The 24,701-nt window shown below is 38.0% G+C and overlaps 1 long non-coding RNA gene across 4 annotated transcripts in view; it reads right to left on the bottom strand.

Annotated features, from left to right (window-relative positions):
* The window catches only part of LOC141584316 (uncharacterized), a 98,292-nt gene that overhangs the window by 51,263 nt on the left and 22,328 nt on the right, over positions 1 to 24,701 (bottom strand). For all 4 annotated transcript variants that reach the window (XR_012517297.1, XR_012517299.1, XR_012517300.1 and 1 more), the window contains exon 5: positions 20,953 to 21,058. This is a non-coding gene — a long non-coding RNA (uncharacterized LOC141584316). The remainder of the gene's footprint in view (positions 1 to 20,952; positions 21,059 to 24,701) is intronic.

The following is a 24,701-nucleotide window of genomic DNA, read 5'->3' as shown; positions in this document are numbered from 1 at the left end:
AGATCTAGTGCAATTGCCAGAAAATATCAAAAGTCCAATCTAGGATGGTGACCAAGAACTGTACCACAGCACCAATTATCAATGTGCGTGATATCTGTGTATTCATATATAACTATAAATCAAGTTATCTCTGAAGACCTTTTGCCTTTGGCCTTCTCATGCCTATGGAATTATTTTATGCATCTTCATAGATCTGGAGAGAAATAACTACCTCTATGAGTTTACTTAGGGATTCCAGTCATGTGTAGTAATATTTCTAGAGGGAAGGGATTTCTTAGAGATAGACGGAAATAAGAGGGCAGAGAGAAGAAAAAGTTTTGAGCCCCAAGGAATTTTTTTTTTTGACAGCTTATGGTTATCCTTTCCTGTGAGCTCCACCTACTGTTTGAATCATTCAGACTCTTTTCTTGAATACCTGTTCTGTTAAAGACACCGTGCAAGGCCTTTCGAAGGACCTAAGGATGAACAGCAATTAAAGGGCATCAACTCCACTGGCAGCTCCTTCAGGGCTGCCTTGAAGTCACTGGCCCTAAAGAATCACCCCTAAGCCCTGTTGCCTTTATCAGCAATAGGGGGATTGAAAACCTGCCCAATATACCTTCTTTCTGCTTACATCTTTGGAAGGTCTTCTTTCTTCCAAGTGCCAATCTTCCTGCTTCTTGTATATGCAATCACTGTGTCAATTTCCTCTGCCTTCTGCTTCAGGTCCCCAAACAGCACTATTTTGGGGTTCTCTTTTGTCCCTTGGCCTGATAATAATAATGGCATTGGCTAACATGCCCATCTCTTATTTTGTCCTACATATTTAGTCATCAAGAGTATGTATCAACGAGGAATCACACTTGTTGCTTCAGACACTTCGACTCACGTAACCTCCTTTTTTCAGCAAGCCCGATGGTGGCCCACAAACAGCCTCTAAAGAATATGGTCATGAATTTGAACACTGCTTGTTCTCTAACCTCTCCCTCTCACAATGACACAATCTCTGGTTCCTCCTGATCCCTTCTCTCCTCTCCCCCAGTTTTCCCTGCTTTCTCCTCTCTGTCTCTTACTGGAGTAAGTAACTAAGGGAAGCAGATATCCATAAATCAGAGCTGGGCAGAAATTGAGCTCTCTCTCCAATTCCCATTGAAAATACTTCAGGTCAGAGATCACTGATATATCAAAAATTCTCTTAGAATAACAAAATATCAGCTTGCTTAGCCACTTGCTAGGTGCATGATTTTAGGTAAGTTATCTCTCTAGGCCTGTTTCCCATATTTATTAACAACTGTTATGTGATTAATGGGTACAGGTAGAATCATTAAAGAAGCCTACAAAGCTTAATCTTTAAGGCCCTTCATCTACCCAGACCCCTTTCTAAGGTCCTGTGAAGAGGGACTGTAATTTTTTATTATTTTCTTAAAGATCCATCCTCCCCCAAATCATATAAACTGCAAGCCTCACTAAACACGGCTCTACATTTGCCAATAGGATTTTGTGAAAATAAAATAATCAATATATGTAAGTCACTTAGCATGAAACCTGGCAGCTAGTCCTGTCACCATTATCATTATTAACACTACTAAATTATTTATCTACAGAAAAGATTGTAAATGGCTTAATTAAAATTTTAAAAATAAAACTTCAAAAAGCATATAAATGAATATAAAATATACATTTTTTCAATTTTACTGGGATTTTGGAGTAGCAACAACATTTTTCAAACATTTTCAAATGCACTTTTTAATTATAAAAGTAGTGCATGTTTGTTATAAAAATTCAAACAATATACAAGTGTCTTTAGTTAAAAATTAAAGTCACTTTTCTTTTTCTCCTCTCACTTACTATTGACTCTCCCTCTCATATTCTTTTCCTGCTAGGGTAATCATATATTAACAGTTTGGTGTGTAGTCTACCAAATTTAAAAATGTACTTTAGGCCGGGCGTGGTGGCTCAAGCCTGTAATCCCAGCACTTTGGGAGGCCGAGGCGGGTGGATCACGAGGTCAAGAGATCGAGACCATCCTGGTCAACATGGTGAAACCCCGTCTCGAATAAAAATACAAAAAATTAGCTGGGCATAGTGGCACGTACCTGTAATCCCAGCTACTCAGGAGGCTGAGGCAGGAGAATTGCCTGAACCCAGGAGGCGGAGGTTGCAGTGAGCCAAGATCGCGCCATTGTACTCCAGCACTCCAGCCTGGGTAACAAGAGCGAAACTCTGCCTCCAAAAAAAAAAAAAAAAAAAAAAAAGTACTTTAGATTTAAAAGTATCTTAAAAACAACAGAAAATTATTTTGTTTTTTAAAGTTCCCTCTCAGTTGAAAATTGGCAGAGAAGAGCAACATCAAATAGGTAACTAATTAGAATGCACACATTTGCATACATACATACATATGTGTTTGTGTATGTACAGATAGATATGAGGGGTCTTTATAAAGTTTGTGAAAATGAAATTTTAAAATAAACATAAAAAATAAAAACATTATTTCTCAACATAAGCTTTATCGAGTTCAAGACAGTTTTCTAAGTAGCGATACCAGCCGGTTAATCCATCTCTAAAGAAGAGAGGATCTTGAGAATTGAATCATGTCAATGCAGTTTTTTTTTTACATTATTAACTGAAGGAAAATGAGTTCCCTTTAAACCTTCTTTAAGATTTGGAAACAAAAAGAAATCAGAAGGAGCCAAATCAGGACTATAAGGTGGATATCTAATGATTTCCCATCAAAATTCTTGCAAAATTTCCTTTGTTTAATGAGAGGAATGAGCAGGAGCACAGTTGTGGTGGAAAAGGACTCTCTGGTAAAGTTTTCTGCTAAAGTGTTGGCTAAATTTCCCAAAACACTGTCATAGTAAGCAGCTATTATTGTTCTTTGGCCTTCTAGAAAGTTACCAAGCAAAATGCTTTGAGCAACCCCAAAAAACTGTCTCCATGACCTTTGCTCTTAATTGGTCCACTTTTGCTTTGACTGGACCACTTCTACCACTTCACAGGCATTACTTTGACTATGCTTTGTCTTCAGACTAGTGCTGGTAAAGTCATGTTTCATCTCCTGATACAATTCTTTGAAGAAATTCTTTTTTTTTTTTTTTTTTTGAGACGGAGTTTCTCTCTTGTTACCCAGGCTGGAGTGCAATGGCGTGATCTCGGCTCACTGCAACCTCCACCTCCTGGGTTCAGGCAATTCTCCTGTCTCAGCCTCCTGAGTAGCTGGGATTACAGGCACGCGCCACCATGCCCAGCTAATTTTTTGTATTTTTATTCGAGACGGGGTTTCACCATGTTGACCAGGATGGTCTCGATCTCTTGACCTCGTGATCCACCCGCCTCGGCCTCCGAAAGTGTTGGGATTACAGGCTTGAGCCACCGCGCCCGGCCTGAAGAAATTCTTTAGGATCTTGATCCCACTTGTTCAAAATTTCCATGGAAAAGTCTGCTCTTGTCTGTAGTTGATCTGGCTACAACAATTTTGTCACACGTTAAGTAGAAACTTTGTTCAACTTGGTATTTTTCAGTCAGAATTGTGTAAGCTGAACCAATTGAGATGTCTATGGTATTGGCTACTGTTTGTGCTGTTAGTCATTGGTCCTCTTCAATTAGGGCACGAACAAAATCAATTTTTTCCTTGAAAATTGATGTAGATGGTCTGCAGCTGTGGGCTTCATTTTCAACATGGTCTCATCCCTTCTTAAAGTGGGTTATCAATTTGTAAACTGGTGATTTCTCTGGGGCATGTCCCCATAAACGTTTCATAAAGCAGTAATCATTTCACCATTCTTCCACCCAAGCTTTACCATAAATTGGATGCTTGTTCTTACTTCAGTTTTAAAGGAATTTGTGTTGCCTTGATAGGGACTCTATTCAAACTGAAATTTTATCTTTCTGAGTACTGCAAAACTAGATTCTATTCATACACATTATAACTAGTTAGTACAAGTTAGTACAAGTTTATTTTGGTACAAAACAATTTGAAATCCACACACTGCATTTTTTACAATATGCACTTTCCATGAACTTTTTGATGACCCTTGTAGTTATACGGTAATTTTTGCAAATCAAGAATTTGAAGAAACCAGTCCACTTAAAGATTTTCTTAATTCACAAAAATCATTTATTGTTATCAGAAAGTGCCTGCTAAAGAACAATATACACATAACCTTAATATCAACACTTGCTGAAGATCAGTGTTTAGCCTTTCTACCCAGGTCAGGGTGTGAAAGATAATGGAAAACAACCTCAAATAAAAGAAGCCACATATCTCTCTTATCTTCCTGCTTAGGTGTACATGTTATGTATGTAGCTTTTGTATCAAGGAAGAAATAAAAACTAGTACAGCTTCTGTCTGCATTTTTGTTCTACATTCAAGAGTATACCAAGCATAGAGGAAAGCTGACATACTATTACAAAATTGTTTAGAATATGTGTACAAAGGGGCGCGGTGGCTCAAGCCTGTAATCCCAGCACTTTGGGAGGCCAAGGTGGGTGGATCACGAGGTCAAGAGATCGAGACCATCCTGATCAACATGGTGAAACCCCGTCTCTACTAAAAATACAAAAAATTAGCTGGGCATGGTGGCGTGTTCCTGTAATCCCAGCTACTCAGGAGGCTGAGGCAAGAGAATTGCCTGAACCCAGGAGGCAAAGGTTGCGGTGAGCCGAGATCGCGCCATTGCACTCCAGCCTGGGTAACAAGAGTGAAACTCTGTCTCAAAAAAAAAAAGAATATGTGTACAAATATTGCACAAAGTGTTTATTACAGTCATTGTAAAAAGATTCCTAATAAATTCTTAGGTAAATTTTTGCTGCCACCAGAAATTAAATGCTAAATACTGCATCCAACATTTTTCTAGTGCTTGATGTGACATTTTACCTATAAAATATACATTCACCCAGGAAACAGTTAAATACAATCAAAAGGAGAGAAGGGTACAAAGGGGGGAAAAAATCTTCAAATATTTATTGAGAACCTTTGTGTCATACTCTTCCAAAAGTAGTTATTTTTCAGAAAGAACACAGATTACTATTCTCATGGGTTAGTTCTTAAGAAGTTTCCATCAATATTTGCTTAAACAAGCAACATTCATGAACTTTCTAGTCTAACTTATTAAGTGCAATTTAAAAGTAAAGAACAGATGCGGTTTATGGTGAAATCATTAACATACAATTGACACAGTTTTTTAATGTACCTATGTATTTATAAAATATAATGTATTTGTAGCTTAATATAATAATATGACTAAATTAACCTTCAATTACATGTTATTTTCTCTAATTTATGAATTTGATCTGTATTATTGATTTACCGTCACCCACATAAATAAATCCGTTTAAACTAAATATTATTTTAAGGGAAATATATGTCAGGACAGTTAACAAAGAACCTAATTTAAAATGTGTATATCTATACATATTATGTTTTTATAAGCACTATGACAACTTTAAACATTCAAAGAAAGCTCTCATTAAGTAATTGAGATTCCAGATTATCTTAAAACATATATAGATTTCCATGGTAAAATCAAGTTTGGCCTGTTTTCTCTTTGTATGCATTGTAACACAAAATGTATTTTCTCTTGTGCAGTTATATACTTAGTAGGTAACATTCACACACACACACACACACACACACACACACACCCATACATAAAATGTTTTTCCATGTTTATTTTTGCTCCTGAGATTGTACTCACATAACAAAAGTGGAACTTGCAAGTCCAACTGCTACTAGAATTTGATTGTAAACAATGAAAACAAAGTTTACCTAAGTAAACAGAAAAGAAATCTGTTATAAGGATATAGATTAGCTCACAGAATCAAAGGGAAAGTTGATAAGTAACCCCATGAAGGAAAGATCCTAGGGCAGTTCCGGAGGTCTAGGAAGGAGGAACAACACCCCCAGAAAGCTCACTGGAATGAATCTGCACTAGTATTTTCTGTTTCGACATTACTCTGCTCAGGATTCAGATATAGAGGAGAGAGTCTGATCTGTGTAGCCAGGTTCTTAAGCCCATGACTTGCCTGGGACAGCTGGACATCTTTACTGAAATTACCAAGAAGGTTGGCATTTGAGAGGACATAGATTCCCAAAGGAAAAATGAACTGTGGTTATTGAAAAGTGGAAATGATTCTGGGCAAGGAAAACAGTATATGCTCTCAGATTCTAAAATATGGGATACCATAACTAGCATAGTATTTACTTGTAATTTCTACCTATGGCTTCGATTAATAGTTTACACATTTTAATGGGAGGATATTGTAACTAGGGAGGCTTTCATTAAAAATAATAAATTGAAAAACAAGGACTTTTTTATTTATCCTATTTATCTCTTTCATTCACCTATTACCACTAAGCTTTCAATGAAGCATGCAAGCCTTATACAAATAAGCTCTCTGCACTTGAATAAGTATTGACTACAAGCCAGGAGACCTAGACTGTATTCCCAGTTGCTTCTCTAATGTGCTAGGAGATATTAACTGAATGCTTTTTAGGGTTTAGTTTCTTCATTTGTGAAATGAAGGCATTAGAGTACATTAAGTTCCAACTGTAGCATTTATCCTGTGGTTTGGTGATGGCAGGCAGAACTCTCTGCTATTGGTTTCTGCTACCTTTTCCCAGGGTCAGGTCTCTCTACAGAGGAGCCTTTGACTTTGTGTTCATAATTCCTGCAGGATGACTACTGGCAGGAGAATATCCCGCCCCTGCTGAGGAGTTAAGAAGAGTTCATTCAATCATTCACTTACATAGTCAATAAATCATTAACCAAGCTTACAGTGTTCCAAGCATTAGGGGGTACAGGTGAGAATCACTATTCTCAAAAAGCTCACAGATTCTGGTTCATAGTAATCCCTAAGTAAGAAATGAGATCTTGTGAACTTGAAGAAACCTGAAGGCAGGAAAGAGTTATATAAAGATCAGTTCATCCAGGTGTGCTAACTGTAGAGCAAGGTTATGTATAAAGGCTGCGGAAGCAAGGAAGTGGGCACTCTTCCCACTCCAGGAGGTCAGAGGGCCAGGTATAGTTCTGGAGGACTTAAAAAACAAACAGGAGTTTGAGGCATTTATTCATTCAATAGTTATTGAACACCTGGGCCAGGCGCGGTGGCTCAAGCCTGTAATCTCAGCACTTTGGGAGGCCGAGGCGGGTGGATCACAAGGTCAAGAGATCGAGACCATCCTGGTCAACATGGTGAAACCCCGTCTCTACTAAAAATACAAAAAATTAGCTAGGCATGGTGGTGCGTGCCTGTAATCCCAGCTACTCAGGAGGCTGAGACAAGAGAATTGCCTGAACACAGGAGGCGGAGGTTGCGGTGAGCCGAGATCATGCCATTGCACTCCAGCCTGGGTAACAAGAGCGAAACTCCGTCTCAAAAAAAAAAAAGTTATTGAACACCTTTGTGAAAACCCTGTTTGACGATGCAGAATGGCTATGGCAATGAAAGCCAGAGTGTAAAGAAGATGGAGTGAGAGCAGACGGAGGATAGGTAAGGAAAGATGTTTTTGGCAGAAAAGTTGAGAAACAGCACACCTGCAGTAATGGCTTCATAAAAGCAGAATAATACTAGCAGCTATGACCTAGTGCTTGCTCTTTGCTAGGCATGATTCTAACTGCTTTCCAGGTACCAATTTATTTTTGAGACAGGTACTGTTACTATTTCTGTTTTACAGTTGAGAAAATGGAGACAGTTTAAGCAATCTCCCCAGGGTAATGTGGTAAGAATGCATCAGGCTTGCAATTTGAACCCGGACAAAGCAGGCTTCAGAGTCTGGTTGTTTAAGCATCAAGCTATACCACTTCCCTGAACATTTTCAATAGCTGAACAAACAATCATCCAATATAAATTTAGTAGGGTTGATCTATTTTAGACCAAATCAAAATACTGAGCCAGTTTAAAAGAATAAATTACTACACACAACTATAAATATTCTTCTTAAAATTACACCGTCATTTCCTTTTTATAGTTTCTTCACCCCACCCCCAGGATACATTTTCTCCAAAAGCAGCCTTTATGACAGAATCTTTGGCTAGAAATTAACACTTGGATAGAACTGGGAAAAATCTGATCTATTTGGGGTTTCTTAGGTTAGAAAAGAAAAACTTCTTTTGAAACTGAAAAAGTGTGGTTATTTTGTTTACAGGAAGAGTAGTACTTTTTGGTTCATAATAATTCCTAAGTGGAGGCAGGTGAAAGCCACTACTTCCTAGTTTCTCAAGAAACAAATTCTTTATAATTTGAAAAACACCTGAGGGAAAATAAATAAATGTACTATTGTAGGACAATCTAATCACATTTTCCCCCTCAGATTTAAAGTGTAACATTATTAAGAGTTATAAATTTTTTTTATTTTTTTTATTTTTTTTTTTTTGTGACGGAGTTTCACTCTTGTTACCCAGACTGGAGTGCAATGGCGCGATTTCGGCTCACCGCAACCTCCGCCTCCTGGGTTTAGGCAATTCTCCTGCCTCAGCCTCCTGAGTAGCTGTGATTACAGGCACGCACCACCATGCCCAGCTGATTTTTTGTATTTTTAGTAGAGACGGGGTTTCACCATGTTGACCAGGATGGTCTCAATCTCTTGACCTTGTGATCCACCTGCCTCAGCCTCCCAAAGTGCTGAGATTACAGGCTTGAGCCACCGTGCCCGGCATAAAAAGTTTTATTTGGTTACAGGATCTTTTCTGTTAGCAGCATTCATTTTTAAATACATTATCTAGAGATACATAATCTTGTACCTAGTTTTGGTTTTGATTTTTTTTAATTGGTAATGAACTAAAGAACTAATACTATTACAAACTAAAAAGCATGGCATATACACATTCTCACAATAGAGCCATACAGCAAAGTTTGAAGGATGATGTAGAGATAACTTTTTGATCCCTATAGAATTATTTTCCATTAAATAATAAAAATCTTAAGTCTAAAGTCCCAATTTTTTCCATCAAATTTCTTTTTAGACTTTTTTGGTAACTCACAGAAATATTTTCTTCTTCTGAATTTCCATGACATATTATCTTTTTTCAATGTATTTGGCCCTTCTTTGCCTGAAATATAAAGGACTACTATATATGTATGATTGTTCTTATTCTGTGTGAAGCAGGTTCACTGTGCACTGGTTACTCACTTATCTGAGACTGGTGACAAATGGCAAGTATCTCTGATCTGAGGCCTTTGCTCATGCTGTTTCTTTGGCCTGAAGCACCTTCGCCCACTCGTTCACCTAGCTACTATCCATTCCTTCTTCAGTTCTATCTCAGTTATTGCTGTTTTCAGGAAGCCTCGTCTGGCACCCCACATCTACTTAGCTGTTCTTCCTCTGTACTCCCATACCTCCTCCATTATTGTGTACATTCTTTTAAATGCCCATTTACTTGGCTGTCTTCCTGCGGGATTGTTAACAAAGACCTTTTTATTACCTATCAAAGAACCTGACACCTAATAGGTGCCAGGCATATGAATGAATTAACATATGGCTCATCAGAATCCTCAAATCTTTTTTGCCACACATTTTGGGCCATGTGTTTGCAAAGACCCACTTTCCTAAATCTGAAACTTAGGGAAAAAAATTTCTAGGAATTAACTACCCTGATCTCACTTAGTTTTATAATTTAAACTTTTTCTACTTCTCTACCCTCACAAAACGATTCTTAATTTTAATTCAAGACTCCCTGATATGGTTTGGTTGTGTTCCCACCCAAATCTCATCTTAAATTGTAGTTTCCATAATCCTTCATATCGTGAAAGGGACTGGGTGGGAGATAATTGAATCATGGGAACAGTTACCCTCATGCTGTTCTCATGATAGTGAATAAGTTCTCATGAGATCTGATGGTTTTATAAGGGGTTTTTCCCCCTCTTCACTGGATACCTCTTCTTCTTGCTGCCATGTGAAGAAGGGTGTGTTTGCTTCCCCTTCCACCATGATTGTAAGTTTCCTGAGGCCTCACCAGCTATGCTGAACTGTGAGTCAATTAAGACTGTTTCCCTTATAAATTACCCATTCTTAGGTATATATTAACAGCATGAGAATGGACAAATACATTCCCTCTGTGGGAATAATAGCCACACTCTATTGCATATCTTCAGTGAACATGCTTTTTGGATATTCAGCCTTTTGCATCAAACATTTGATCAAGAGAAATATCAGATAGTGCTAGGCCTGGTGTCATTCCTAGAGAATATGCCTCCATGGTGCTTCCCTGTGTGGAGGAGGTTGTGCCCGGTCCTCTTCTGCCTCTTGGCTTCCTTTCCACAATTTTCATGAGTCTGCTGCTGTGGGGTGCTGGTGTCTTCTCCCTGACACCTTGTAATTGGCCTGGACCTGGCTTCTTGTCTGTGCCCTTGCCTCCTGGCCTGGAGCTGAGAATAGGACGGCTGCTTGCCCTATTCTAATCCTAGCACACTTAGGGCAGGGCATGCAGCTGTCATTGTCATTAGCTGCAGGGAGCACTTTCATGTCCTAATGTTGCTTCCCATCAACTGCCCCTCTGATCCTCACAGCAGCTGGGAAAGAAAGGCGCTTGCCATTTTCAAATCCTTTTGTATTTGTAGCAGGGTTGCAAATTTAATAACTTTGTTTCTCATAACTGATTTACTCTTTCTCACCTACTAGACTGTGTATTTTATATTTAAAGATTCACAATCACTGACTTTTTTTTGTAGTTTAAACAGTCTTTTGGAGCTACCTCAGTCTCTGTGGGAAAATGCTAATTATTTAAGATTTTCTCTTCTTTCTCTTACTCAACTCTAAGACACCATTATGACATCATGTGGAGGAGGCAGAGAGGATGGTAGCAAAAAGGAGTTTTGAATTCAGATAGTGACCTCTGTGGCCTCTCTCTGGTCTCTGCAGTTGAGTAGCTGGTCTTGTGCCTGGACTTCTAAATGTGGTGGGTGATAGTCCCATTTACCCTGTGGGTTGTATGAACATCTACCATTGGAGGACTGTTTGCCTATCTGCCTCACTTCTGGACCTTGTTAGTCCACTGGGCCTTCTGCAGCTCTACTTTCCCCAGCATGATACACAGGCATTTCTGGATACCCTGGTTACCGCATGCAGACCAGGAAAGCAGAGTCTTTGGTCTATACAACTCTCTCCACCAAGTGCCACTGTTGGGCTTCTCACCCCACATGTCCTCCCAGAATTCCACAGAAGGAGCAATGCTAAGACCCTTTTCTTTCAGGTTCCCCAACATATCTAATGCACCACCTTGCTGGAAGGACTTTTGCCTGGAAGAGATGGCTGAGAGCGAGTCTTACTTCCTGTCTCTGTCTCAATTCTCTTTGCTGCCAATCTTCCCTAGACCAAAAGAGATGATAGGCTGGCCTCTTTTTCCCCTTTGTCACATTCTTCTCAAGTTACAAAGTCTTCCCTCAGATCTTATCTTGAATGCTGTCTATCCTTGGCATTTGGTAACTTCCATAACAAAGTCAACATGAAGCTTAAAAGAATTTAGAAAATTTAGAGTCTTTTGACAAAGCTTGGATTTCAGAATTATTATTATTATTTTGCTGCAGACTCAAAATATCTGCTTTGGATATTAAATGCTGAATATTGAAACCCTCTTTATTTTTGTATTCCAGTTGTAATCCTAACACCTTGGGCAGAATAACCAAAGATTACTCATTAAAAAAAGTAAAAGAGGAAAAACTCATTAATATATACCAAAATATTGAAAATATTCCCAATACAATATTAATTTGGAGAAAACATTAACTATAGCAAAATTTCATTAATATGCACTGAATGGTGGAGTCAGTCTGGATTTGCAAAATTTTTAAGTTATTGACTATTACTAAAGGGAAATAACATGAAAATATGTGGAAAGAAAATAAAATATTAAAGATGAGAAAGGGGGCCGGGCACGGTGGCTCATGCCTGTAATCCCAGCATTTTGGGAGGCTGAGGCAGGCGGATCACGAGGTCAAGAGATCGAGACCATGGTGAAACCCCATCGCTACTAAAAAAAATACAAAAATTAGCTGGGCGTGGTTGCGTGTGCCTGTGGTCCCAGCTACTCCGGAGGCTGAGGCAGAAGAATTGCTTGAACCCGGAAGCCAGAGGTTGCAATGAGCCGAGATTGTGCCACTGCACTCTAGCCTGGCACCTGGCAACAGAGCAAGACTCTGTCTCAAAAAAAAAAAAAAAAAAAAAATTAAAAAAAAAAAGACGAGAAAGGGACAACTGTTATTGGGCATTTGGAAGGGCTGGGCTCTAAGTGTCTTGTAGATTGCTATATTTTATGTGTATATGTTGATATACATACATGTTACACCTATATTACATGTATATGTTAAGATCTTTACATATACAAGCCAATTTATCTTTACAACCTATTTTACAGAAGAGTAAACAACACTGAAAGATTAACAACTTGCCCAGTATCAAGAAGTTGGTAAGTTGTTTTGCTAGGTTTGCCTAAGACCCCATGTATAACTTTCATAAAATTCATCTTTTAAAAAAATAAATTCTATGAAAAGAAGATAATTAACCAATAAATGAAGATAATATAATTAGTACATTTTATGTAGAAATGATCTTTCTTGATATTTTCTTGTTCACCTAGTATTATATAAAAATTTGCCATTGCTTATTTTTCAAAATAACACTTCATAAATTTTATAATGAAAAGTTTAGCCACTGGTTTATCTAGTTATTCAGGAAGTTTACCCTATAAGGATTTGCGTTAATGCATTTTACTCTATGATTTACACAGAAATAAATACAATCTTTCCTTATTATATTTGTCATTTAATCTACTTTCTCTATGTACTTTTTAATTACAAGGTGTCAAAATATTTAGTCAATTTGCTAGAAATTTAGAAGAAAAACAGTCAAAGGTCACTCAGCTTCACTTAACCATACAGCCTCCTAAACTGACTGGACTGACAAAATATAGAAAAATATGAGTTTTCAGACACTGTATTTAATAATAAGATATTTAGAAACAAAATATGTGTGTAAATGACTTGCTTTGGAATAAAAGGCATACTATTCAATACAAGCAGACATCTTAGATTACAGGTAACTTTTGAAAACTGAAACTAGAAAAATCAAAATTTAAAAATAACCACCTATAACAAGTTATTTCAAATTTTTGAACTAGATAAAATGGCAATAAAAGAGAGACTTTAAAAAACTTTATTAAATCTAGTCCTTAGATTTTTTTTCTCTTTTGACAGAGTCTCACTCTGTCGTCCAGGTTGGTGTGCAGTGACACAATCTTGGCTCACTGCAACCTCCATCTCCTGGGCTCAAGAGATTCTCCTGCCTCAGCCTCTGCAGTAGCTGCGATTACAGGCAGATGCCACCATGCCCAGCTAATTTTTGTATTTTTAGTAGAGACGGGGTTTTGTCATGTTGCCAGGCTAGTCTTGAACTTTTGACCTCAAGTGATTGCCCACTTTAACCTCCCAAAATGCTGGAATTACAGGCATGAGCCACTGGACCTGGTCTTAGATCTTTATTTCTAATACCATTCTCAAATTAAAGGAACCAAGAGTCCTTGAAGAAATGGCTGATTCTAGGACTGGGTCAAGGAATGTACATGATGAGCCTAAAGCATCTTGTAGTGCAGAAGCTAAGAAAGTCCTTAAAACCACGCATGCTCATAATGGTAAGGGTATGACAAAGGAACATAGGAGCCAAATGAAAGAGCTAATGGCCAAAGCTGGAACAATTTGAACAATAAAGTAAAGTAGTATAGAATTGTAACCCAAATGTAAAATAAATATCTATGAGTCCATAGTGACTAAATGATTGAATAAATAAATAACTAATTGGAGGAGAAGAAAAACATCTGTTGTACAGAAGAATTCCAAATAATTTATGAAAATAGGCAGGGTGCAGTGGCTCACGCCTGTAATCCCAGTACTTTGGGAGGCCCAGATGGCTTATCACTTGAGGCCTGGAGTTTGAGACTAGCCTGGCCAACATGGCAAAAACCTGTCTCTACTTAAAATACAAAAATTAGCAGAGCATGGTGGTGCACACCTGTAGTCCCAGCTACTTGGGAGGCTGAGGTGGGAGAATCATCTCAGCCCAGCAAGTGGAGGCTGCAGTGAGCCATGATAGCACCACTACACTTCATTCCAGGTAACAGAATGAGACTGTCTCAAAAATAAATTATAAATATATTCCACCCAAAAGTGATGAAGCATAGCTCTCCACTCCTTAAGTGTGGGCTTTGGGTAGTGCTCCCCTTCCAAAGGGCACTGTGTAGAAACAGGGGGAAAAAGAGTAGTTTTATAATGAAGACTGACAAACACTACCTCAGCCTGGTGATCAGGGTTACGTCAACAGTGACAATTAATGTATACAAAATGTACTTTTGATATGACGTCATGAAAACAGCACTTGACTTCGGTGGTCTCCTTCCCTAAAACTCATAACCCATTCTACAGTGGACCTCACCAGTATTCCTCAAAACTGTCAAGTCATCAAAAGTAAGAAAAGTCTGAAAAACTGTCACAGCAAAGAGGAGCATAAGGAGACACGACTACAAATGCAACTGAATATCCTAGATGGGATCCTGGACCAGAAAAAATACATTAGGTAAGAACTAAAGACATCTGAATAAAGCATGGATTTTAGTTCATAATAACATATCAATATTTGTGTGTTAATTTTAACAAATGTTCCATACTACTTTAAGGTATTAATAATAAGGAAAACTAGATGTAAATTCTCTTTATGATCTTCACATATTTTTCTGTAAATCTAAAACTATTCTAAAATACTAAGTTCATTTTTTTAAAAAGAAATTATATTTGGATATGATATTGCATAGCACATTTCTAGATCCAACTACTACTATTCAGGAAACATATAGGACTGAAAACATATTATACTACACCATGTGATACACTCAGTAAAATCTAGGCTGTAGAAAAGGCCACAGGACAATGACTCACTTTCTTCAACAAATAAATTGCAAGAGGGAAAAAAGAAAAAGTTGAAGATTAAAAGAGAATGAAGGGGCATGTTAACTGATCACAGTTTGGTTACTGATTGGTCCTTATTTGGTTGCTGATTGAAACAAACTGCAAAAAAATGATAAAATTACAAAACAGATGGAAATCTGGATACACACGGAATACTTAATGATATTAAGCAATTATTGTTAATTTTATTTGGGGTGTGATGATGCTATTGTGACTAATTTTTGAAGAATCCTATCTTTTTAAAGCTACATATTGAAATATTTAAGAATTAAGTTACAGATATCAGATGTTTGTTCCAAAATAACAGGGGGTAGAAGAGGGATGGGTGGGGGCACAGGTGAAGCAAGACTGGCTATGAGTTGCTAATCGTTGAAAGTGGTTTAGGTGTATGGGGATTCATGATACTACTCCATATGCCTATTCACAGGTTTAAAATTTTCCATAATAAAAAATTAAATAAGATAAACCTACAGAGTGAAAATAATGACCTAATAAACCTTACTGTATAGTACTCTACCTGTAAATAGTAAAGTGTTTTCTACCTGCACACCACCAATTTTCAGAATAGCAGTTTGAAGATAGAAAGTGACATTTAAGCTGCATGTATAGGAAGACAAAAATCTACTGGTTGATTTGATTAATTCAGACAAAGATCTAGTCAATTTAGAAGAGGGGAAAAAGACTCAAACTGTTCATTTTGCTGAGTTTACTGAATAGTACTTTGTATGGTAACATTTACATAATAAATGATTAATATTTGCTGGTCAATAGATTACTGAATTTAATATTTGTCTGGCACCTTAACGAAGACATGATTTGACTGTCAACAAAAACTACAAGAGAACTCAGAAACAAAGTAAAAGTCACAGGGCCAGCTCTAGGTAAAACTGTGAAGGCAACATTTGTTTTCCAAATATTTACGTGCAATGAACATCAATCACTGTAAACACACATAACCTAAGTTGATGATAAGCACCAAAGCATGAAACTATAATTGGATTAAGTTTTGATAAAATTCTATCAAAAGTTATAACAATATAGATCTGTGTTGAAGCGGTATTTCAATTATTTACATACTATTTTTTAAAGCCTAACATAAGGACCTTAATGTATACAACTCTCTAAAAGTTACAAAGCACTTTCATGTTACAGTATATCATGTTACCTCATTTTGGAAATCAGACAAAAATAGGTAATATAATCTGTGTTTATCAGGTAGAAACCAGGCTCTGGGAGGCCTCTTAGTGTTCCCATTGCCAGAAGCCTAGGAATGGAGACTGAAACCCAGGTGTTCTGGCATCAAGTCCATTGCACTTAGCTATCTCTGAGGAGGAAATTCATAATATATTCTTACTGCTTCTACTTGGGTTAAGTGGAAAGAAGGTTGACATGAATAAACATCTTTAGGAACACAACCTTCTCTTTTGCCAATCTCTAGTGTTTAAATCGTTTCCATAAACTGGTGCTTCCTCTCAATGACTGTATATTATTAATAGTCAATATTCTGGGCAAGGTAATGCTCCATTAGTATCACATCCTCTTTGTTCAGTGATGAACAGCTGAGATCCAGAAATTAAGCTCTGTGAGAATGCTAAATATTCTTCTCAACATTATTAAATCCTTTGATGTTGAAAAAATGAATATGCATTATACTAAATATTGCATAATAACTTTACAATGCCAATTAATATGAAGTTCATCATTCTGGTCCATTATTTGGCAAATGGCCTTATTCTTCCACAGTGTCTTTCTCCAGGAGGACTTCTGTTCCTCCTCAGTAGATTTAGTCTATTTATTTATCACACTTTCACTCCTGCTTGAATCCATTTCCAGCCTATTTTATGTGCAAAAAAGCCCATTCATAATTGTTTAAGTGACTGTTTTTCTCACCTCATTAATAACTATTTCTAAAGTATTTTAAACAATGTTTTGGAATCAGTCCATCACTTGCTTTTGCAGAGACTATATCTTTTTCTAACTTCCCCCAAATGACTTGCCTTTGTTTTTAATTAAAGGCTCCTCTTACGGTTTTCTTCCTGAGTATCCCCTTTGGAGCTAGACAGATACTCGTTTTGCACAGCAGTCTGTCCAGCCAATAGTAAAAACATGGGCATGCATTATAACAAAGTTTAAGTGGATTTAATCAGAATGCAGTTTAACAGTTCAAATGCGTCCACATTTCAAAGACCATAGAAGAACTTAACATTATATGCTCAGTTTCAGCAACATGAACAAACCAAATTGTCAAACTGCATTAACAGAAAATAAATGTACTTCCAAAATAATTTCCCTGATCTGCTGCAAACAGTTTGATCATACTGGAGAATGTGACTCATAGGGTTGTCAAAGAGTATTGTGCCACTTTACCTCATGCAGAATAATCAGACTAAGAGAACCTAAAATGTCACTTCACAAGCACAAGTTGAGGAAACGGAAAGAGATAAACTGGGTTGAAAAAAGAATGTCTGTTGGACCACGGCAGAGTGGGTGATTCATTGCCCTGCTTCACCAAGTGTATTACCATAGATGTAGTAGCTTGAAGCAACACAGATTTATTAACTTACAGTTCTGTAGGTCAGAAGTTCAGCAAGAATCTTACGAGACAAAAATCAATGTGTCGGCAGGGCTCTGTTTTTTCTGGAGCCCAGCTCAGCAGGTCCAATCTCACTGACTCTTCTGTCATCTCTTTCTCTGGCCACAACCAGGATAGGGACTCTGCTTTCAGGGATTTGCATTATTAGATTGAACCCACCTGGATATTGCAGGATAATTTCCCCATCTCAAAGTCCATAACCCGAATCACATTTAGAGAGTAGCTTTGCCATGTAAAGAACATAGTCACAGGTTCTGGGGATTAGGGTGTGGATTTCTTTGTGAACCATTATCCTGCCTACCACACCAAGTAAAGAGGAGAATGATACAGACTTGGGGTGCAGGCTCTTTCTGGCCTCCATCTTTCAATGTTTCCTCATGTCTTATCCTACTGACTGGATCTGGACCTATCAGGAATGAGCCTCACCACATTTTAACGCTCTTACTGTTTACTGTCAGCTCACCTGGCTTTAAAAACCACATCACCCATAATTTACTCCATTATTCTCAACAATAATATCTAGAAATCTGGAAAATACGTGAAATAAGTTATTTTTTAATGTTAGCTGAAAAAATAAGCATTAATTCTTAGGAAAAATCTTGCATCTACACATCAGCCATTTTCTGGAGCCAAGGGTGGGTGGCAAATATTTTTTCCAAAATTAAACATACTCATTACAATACTATCACAAAGCAGGTCATCATATATTTAACAGTAGCAGCCAATTTGGATTCTTTAGATAAATAAAATTTGAATAAATAAGTTTCTTGAGAGAAGGACATCCAGTGATTCCTACCTCCCTTGTAGTTTTTAAGTGAACTAGGTGACCTCAAGAGGCCAGAATATTATCTTATCATGTTCTTAGGTCCAAACAAATAACTGATTCTCTATTTATTTTAAAAAATACAGCATCTTATTTTAAAAGAATAGTACTAATTCATTTTGAAGTGAAGTATATATATTCTACCAACATTTTATTAATGAATAAGGTAAGGGTGTTCTTACATTACTTAAAGTGAAAGCAAAATCAAATTTACCTTGAAGCTAATTAAATTTAAGCTTCAAACCCCCTAATTTTTATTAGCAGTATTTGACCATATTTTTCTAAAGATGATCATAAAGATTGCATAGGTTTCAGGCTCTGTAAAATTGGGTCCACCTACCACTAGTGGAAGGAGTTTTCTGTCTGAATTACATGTTTAACAATCAATATTTTCTTTAAAAATGTACAATTGGTCATATTATTTTAATGGTTTCTATCTCTCAGGCGTGATAAATGTAGTTGTTCATAGTTCTTTATTCCTCTCTACCTTTGTCACGTTTTCCTGTGGTGCAATCAATTTTCTCGCCAACTGACTTTGGAATTTCTTTGCCAATGGAATGTGAGTGGATGAGAAGTATGCTATGTCCCAGCAGAAAACTGCAATGCCCTTGTGGGGAGTGGCTCTGCCCCCTCAGTCCTCTGCCCTTCTTAGTATTACATGCTCCAAATAGTGGCTGCTGCTTTAACCTGGTTCCCAGATTAAGAAGACATAGAGCCTAGCCACAGTTGGCAGAAACCCAAACAACCTACTGCCCTTCTATACTGTGAGCGATAAATACATGTGTTTGCACTAAGATTTGGTTATTATTTGTTACTGCAGCAAAAGCCAGGGTGATTGCCATTCTGCTTACTTTTTCATTTCACCATAAGATGTCTATCTCTCTGTCTATTATTTATCTATCCAAACTAGTATTTTCCTGGGTTTGCAGTATGCATATTATGCTCTTTGATTGCCTCTAACTAGCATACTTACTAATGGTTGCCAAGGACTGAGTCATTAAGCGCATACCCTTCTCTTCCCTGGAGACAGTCCATTGTAAGCATTTTTTTTAAAAGTAAATTGGCAGGTATACATGAAGAAGGAAGCTTACGTCACTGGGGACTTTCGATCTCAAGCCTGTACTACACAATCACCATTTTCTGAAAATGCAAAATCTCTCTGTCTTTTTCTGGAAGTTTTAAAATAAAATAAGTGAGGGGATTTTTTTCTGCCTAATTATTTTTAATTATGCCCCTATAGAATTAGTGGAAATTTCCCCCACTTATTTATCTGAAAACATGTTATGTGAAGTGAGGCTATGTCCCCTGATGAGCACTATTTACATTTAAAAGTATCTAAACATGAGTCTCTTCTGCTGAGCCTCTCCAATGTGGCCAAATTAATGTCATTTCAATTTTTGCATCTCTTCTAAATTTCCCCAATCAGTGATAACAGATGTTATTTTTGCATGTGAGTTTATTAAATATATTATTTCCTTAAACACACAAGATTATCAAAAAATCTATCCCTTCCCTGAAAGGTGCTGTGATTCTCAACTATCAACTTATGGCCAGGCACGTGGCTCACACCTGCAATCCCAGCACTTTGGGAGGCCAGGCGGATGACTTACCTGAGGTTAGGAGTTAAAAGGCCAGCCTGGCCAACATGGTGAAACCCCCATTTCTACTAAAAATGCAAAAAATTAGCCAGGCGTAGTGGCACATGCCTGTAGTCCCAGCTACTGGGGAGGCTGAGGCAGGAGAATGGCTTGAACCCAGGAGGCAGAGGTTACAGTGAACCAAGATTGCTCCATTGCACTCCAGCCTGGGCAACAAGAGCAAAACTCTGTCTCAAAGAAAAACAAAAAACAAAAACAAAAACCTATGAACCCTTCTGACTGTAATAGATGTATTACCCTTGAGACATCATAACACATATGTAGAAAACCCCATTCTTGGTAAGACAAGCTATCCTTGAAAAACAGCAAGATATTCTCTTATTTTACAATGACTTTGATGAGTCTGACTGAATGTGCATCCCCTGGTTCTGTTTCAAATATTCCTACATCTGAATTGTAAAGAAAGCTTTATTTTAAAAAGTTTTTTAGAAGTAACCGATTGCAGTTATATAAAAGCTTAATGCTATTTAAAACAACTTAAATTTAAGCAAAGAAAGAGAGCAAAACAACAAGTTAATATTAAATAAATTAGGTTTAAAAATAATCCAGGATGTGGAGAATGCCAGAATATGTTTTTGCCTCTTTTTTATGTGAGTTCAAATTTATCCTGACAGTAAGATAAAAATGTCCAAAACAGGGGAAGAAGGCTTTCAAGTGCTATCATACTATAAATTGTAGTAGCTAATCAGCGTATGTTGAGACAATACACTGGACCAAGCTAAGAAATATGCTTTTTTTTTTTCCAGGGGATAAGAAAATGGAAAAAGACACTTTGGAACATTGCATGGATATCTAAATTTAGGTTAGGTTGCTTTTTATTTGGATTTAACTGTAAAGAGAACTCATTTAATTGCTGGACTATATTATTTCTTATATTAGACTGAATGCCTCTTTAGCAAATAAGACTTTTACTTCTTTTAGGTCGAGGCTAGTGGAGTGCACAAGGTCACCTGTGAGGCTGAAGCTGACTTTGTCTTGGTGGGAACAGTGGCATATGACCAACCAGGCACAGGAGGCTTCGGCCAAGTACTTCTTTTCAAATTTTCATTTCTTCACCTGTAAACAGAGAGGATAATGTCTCCATCACAAGATTGCTGGAGAATTTAACAAAATTCTGGAAGTAAATTGCAGTGTACTGAATGATTAGCCAATAGCCCTCAACACTGAGGCAAGACCCTGCACTAGCAAAAAGATTAAGACTTGCTGAAGGCTCAGATGACTGTTAGCATTTTTAAGTAATAAAGTAGTTTTCAATTAAAGCATTTAATTGTTGTTTTTAGACAAAACGCTGCTGCCCACTTAATAAGCTAGAATATAGTATAAACATAACTTTTATATGTACTGGGAACCAAAATTTGTGTGACTGCCTTTAATGCAATATTTGCTTTATTGTAGAGTCTGGAACTACATATGCAATATCTCTGAGGTATGCCTATACCATGAAATTTACCTGTTTAAGTGTACAATTCCACTCTTTTTTTTATATATTTGCAGAGTTGTGTATATATATAAATAATCACAATCTAATTTTCATCATCCAGAAGAGAAGTCTCATACCTATTAAAAGTCATTCCCAGATGATCCAAGATGGCCAAATAGGAACAGTTCCAGAGTGCAGTTCCCAGCAAGAACGATGCAAAGGTTGAGTGCTCACTGCATTTCCAAACAAGTTTTCACTGGCCACAGACCAGGAGATTCCCAGGCTGAAAAGCGCCACGAGTTTTCAGCAGGGATGATGCCGCAGGTTGGCACACAGAAACTCACACAAATCTGGCTGGGCATTTCAACTGAATGCCTGGGAGACAGATTCACTCACTCAACTGAAAGGGATGGGGCTGAGACAGGGAACCAGGAGATCTGGCTCGGCGGGTACCACCCCTACAAAACAAGCAATCTGAAACACTCTGGACTGAGAGTTTTACAGCAAGTGCAGCTGGACCTGGAGGGTCCAGTTCAGTTGGGGGAAGGACGTCTGCCACTACCAAGGCAGTTCACACAGCAGCTGGGCAGAGCCTGAGGCAACTCAGCAACACCTCTGCTGGCAGATTGTGACTAGACTACTGCATGCGGGACAGGGCATCTATGAAAAAAGGCAGCAGCATGACAGGAAGCTTATAAATAAAGCCAACCTTCCTAGGTCATAGCACCTGGGAAAAGAGGCAGTTACGAGTTCTGCTGCAGCAGACTTAAAGGTACCTGCCCAGCAGCTAGGCACAGAGCAACGGAGCTCACAGCACAGCACTTGAGCTCCTATAAGGGACAGACTGTCTCCTCAAGCAGCTCCCTGACCACCATATACACAAAGAGACACCTTATAAAAGAGACCTCGGGCTGACATTTGGCGAGTACCCTTCTGGGATGATGATAACAGAAGAAGAAACCAGCAGTGACCCTTACTGTTCTGCAGGCCCTGTGGGTGATCCCAGGCAAGCAGGGTCTGGAGTGGACCTCCAGTGGTCCTGCAGAAGAGGGGACTGACTGTTAGAAGGAAAACTAAGAAACAGTAAAAAATAGCTTCAACATCAACAAAAAGGATGTCCAGTCAGAGTCCCCATCTGAAAGTCAACAACTACAAAGACCAGAGGTAGATAAAGCCACTAAGATGGGAAGAAACCATTGCAAAAAGGATGAAAACACCAAAAACTAGAACGCCTATCCTCCTCCAAGGGATCACAGCTCCTCAACAGCAAGGGATTAAAGATGGATAGAGAATGAATCTGATGAGTTGACAGAAACAGACTTCAGAAAGTGGGTAATAACAAACTTCTCAGAGCTAAAAGAACATGTGCTAACCCAATGCAAAGAAACTAAGAACCTAGAGAAAAGGTTAGATGAGATGCTAACTAGAATAAACAGCTTAGAGAAGAATATGAAGGACTTAATGGAGCTGAAAAACACAGCACGAGAACTTCAGGAAGCATACAAAAGTTTCAATAGCTGAATCAATCAAGTAGAAGAAAGGATATCAGAGATTGAAGACCAACTCAATGAAATAAAATGAGAAGGCAAGAATAGAAAGAAAAAGAGTGAAAAGATATGAACAAAGCCTCCAAGAAATATGGGATTATGTGAAAAGAACTCATCTACGTTTGATAGGTGTACCTGAATGTGACGGAGAGAATGAATCCAAGCTGGAAAAGACTCAGCAGGATATTATCCAGAACTTCTCCAACTAGCAAGGCAGACTACCATACAAGTCCAGGAAATACAGAGAACACCACAAAAGATATTCCTTAAGAAGAACAACCCCAAGGCACATAATTTTCAGATTCGCCAGGGTGAAAATGAAGGGAAAAATGCTAAGGGCAGCCAGAGAGAAAGATCAGGTTACCCACAAAGGGAAGCCTATCAGACTCACAGCGGATCTCCCGGCAGAAACCCTACAAGCCAGAAGAGAGTGGGGGCTGATTTTCAACATCCTTAAAGAAAAGAACTTTCAACCTAGAATTTCATATCCAGCCAAAATAAGCTTCTTAAGTGAAGGAGAAATAAAATTCTTTACAAACACTCAATTTCTGAGAGATTTCGTCACCACCAGGCCTGTCTTACCAGAGCTCCTGGAAGAAGCACTAAACAAAGATAGGAACAACCAGTGCCAGCCACTCCAAAAATGTACCAAATGGTAAGGACCATTGACATAATGAAGGAAATGCATCAACTAACACGGAAAACATCCAGCTACCATCAAAATGGCAGGATCAGATTCACACATAACAATATTAACCTTAAATGTAAATGGGCTAAATGCCCCAATCAAAAGACAAAGACTGGCAAACTGGATAACAAGTCAAGAGCCATCAGGGTGCTGTATTCAGGAAACCCATCTCACATGCAAGGACACACATAGGCTAAAATAAAGGGATGGAGGAAGATTCATCAAGCAAACGGAGAGCAAAAAAAAGCAGGAGTTGCAATCCCAGTCTCTGATAAAATGGACTTTAAACCAACAATGATCAAAAGAGACAAAGAAGGGCATCACATAGTGGTAAAAAGATCAGTGCATCAAGAAGAACTAACAATCCTAAATATACATGCACCCAATACAGGAGCACCCAGGTACATAAAGCAAGTTCTTAATGACCTACAAAGAAACTTAGACTCCCACACAATTATAGTGGGAGACTTTAACACTCCACTGTCAATATTAGACAGATCAATGAGACAGAAAATTAACAGGGATATCCAGAACTTGAACTCAGATCTGGACCAAGAGGACCTAATAGACATCTATAGAAATCTCGACCCTAAATCCACAGAATATACATTCTTCTCAGCACCGCATTGCACCTACGCTAAAACTGACCACATAATTGGAAGTAAATCACTCCTCAGCAAATGCAAAAGAATGAAAATCATAACCAGTCTCTCAGACCACAGTGCAATCAAACTAGAACTCAGAATTAAGAAACTAACTCAGAACCTCACCACTTCATGGAAATTGAACAACTGGCTCCTGAATATCCACTGGATAAACAATGAAATGAAAGCAGAAATAAACATGTTCTTTAAAACCAACAAGAACGAAGACACAACATACCAGAATCTCTGGGACGCATTTAAAGCGGTGTCTGGAGGGAAATTTATATCAATAAATGCTCACATGAGAAGCAAGGAAAGATCCAAAATCAACACCCTATCGTCAGAATTGAAAGAGCTAGAGAAGCAAGATCAGAAAAACTCAAAAACTAGCAGAAGACAA

Source organism: Saimiri boliviensis, chromosome 4, assembly GCF_048565385.1.
Source record: "Saimiri boliviensis isolate mSaiBol1 chromosome 4, mSaiBol1.pri, whole genome shotgun sequence".
Classification (NCBI taxonomy): domain Eukaryota; kingdom Metazoa; phylum Chordata; class Mammalia; order Primates; family Cebidae; genus Saimiri; species Saimiri boliviensis.
Note: the sequence above shows the minus strand (reverse complement) of the source record. Positions and strands in the feature narration are given on the sequence as shown.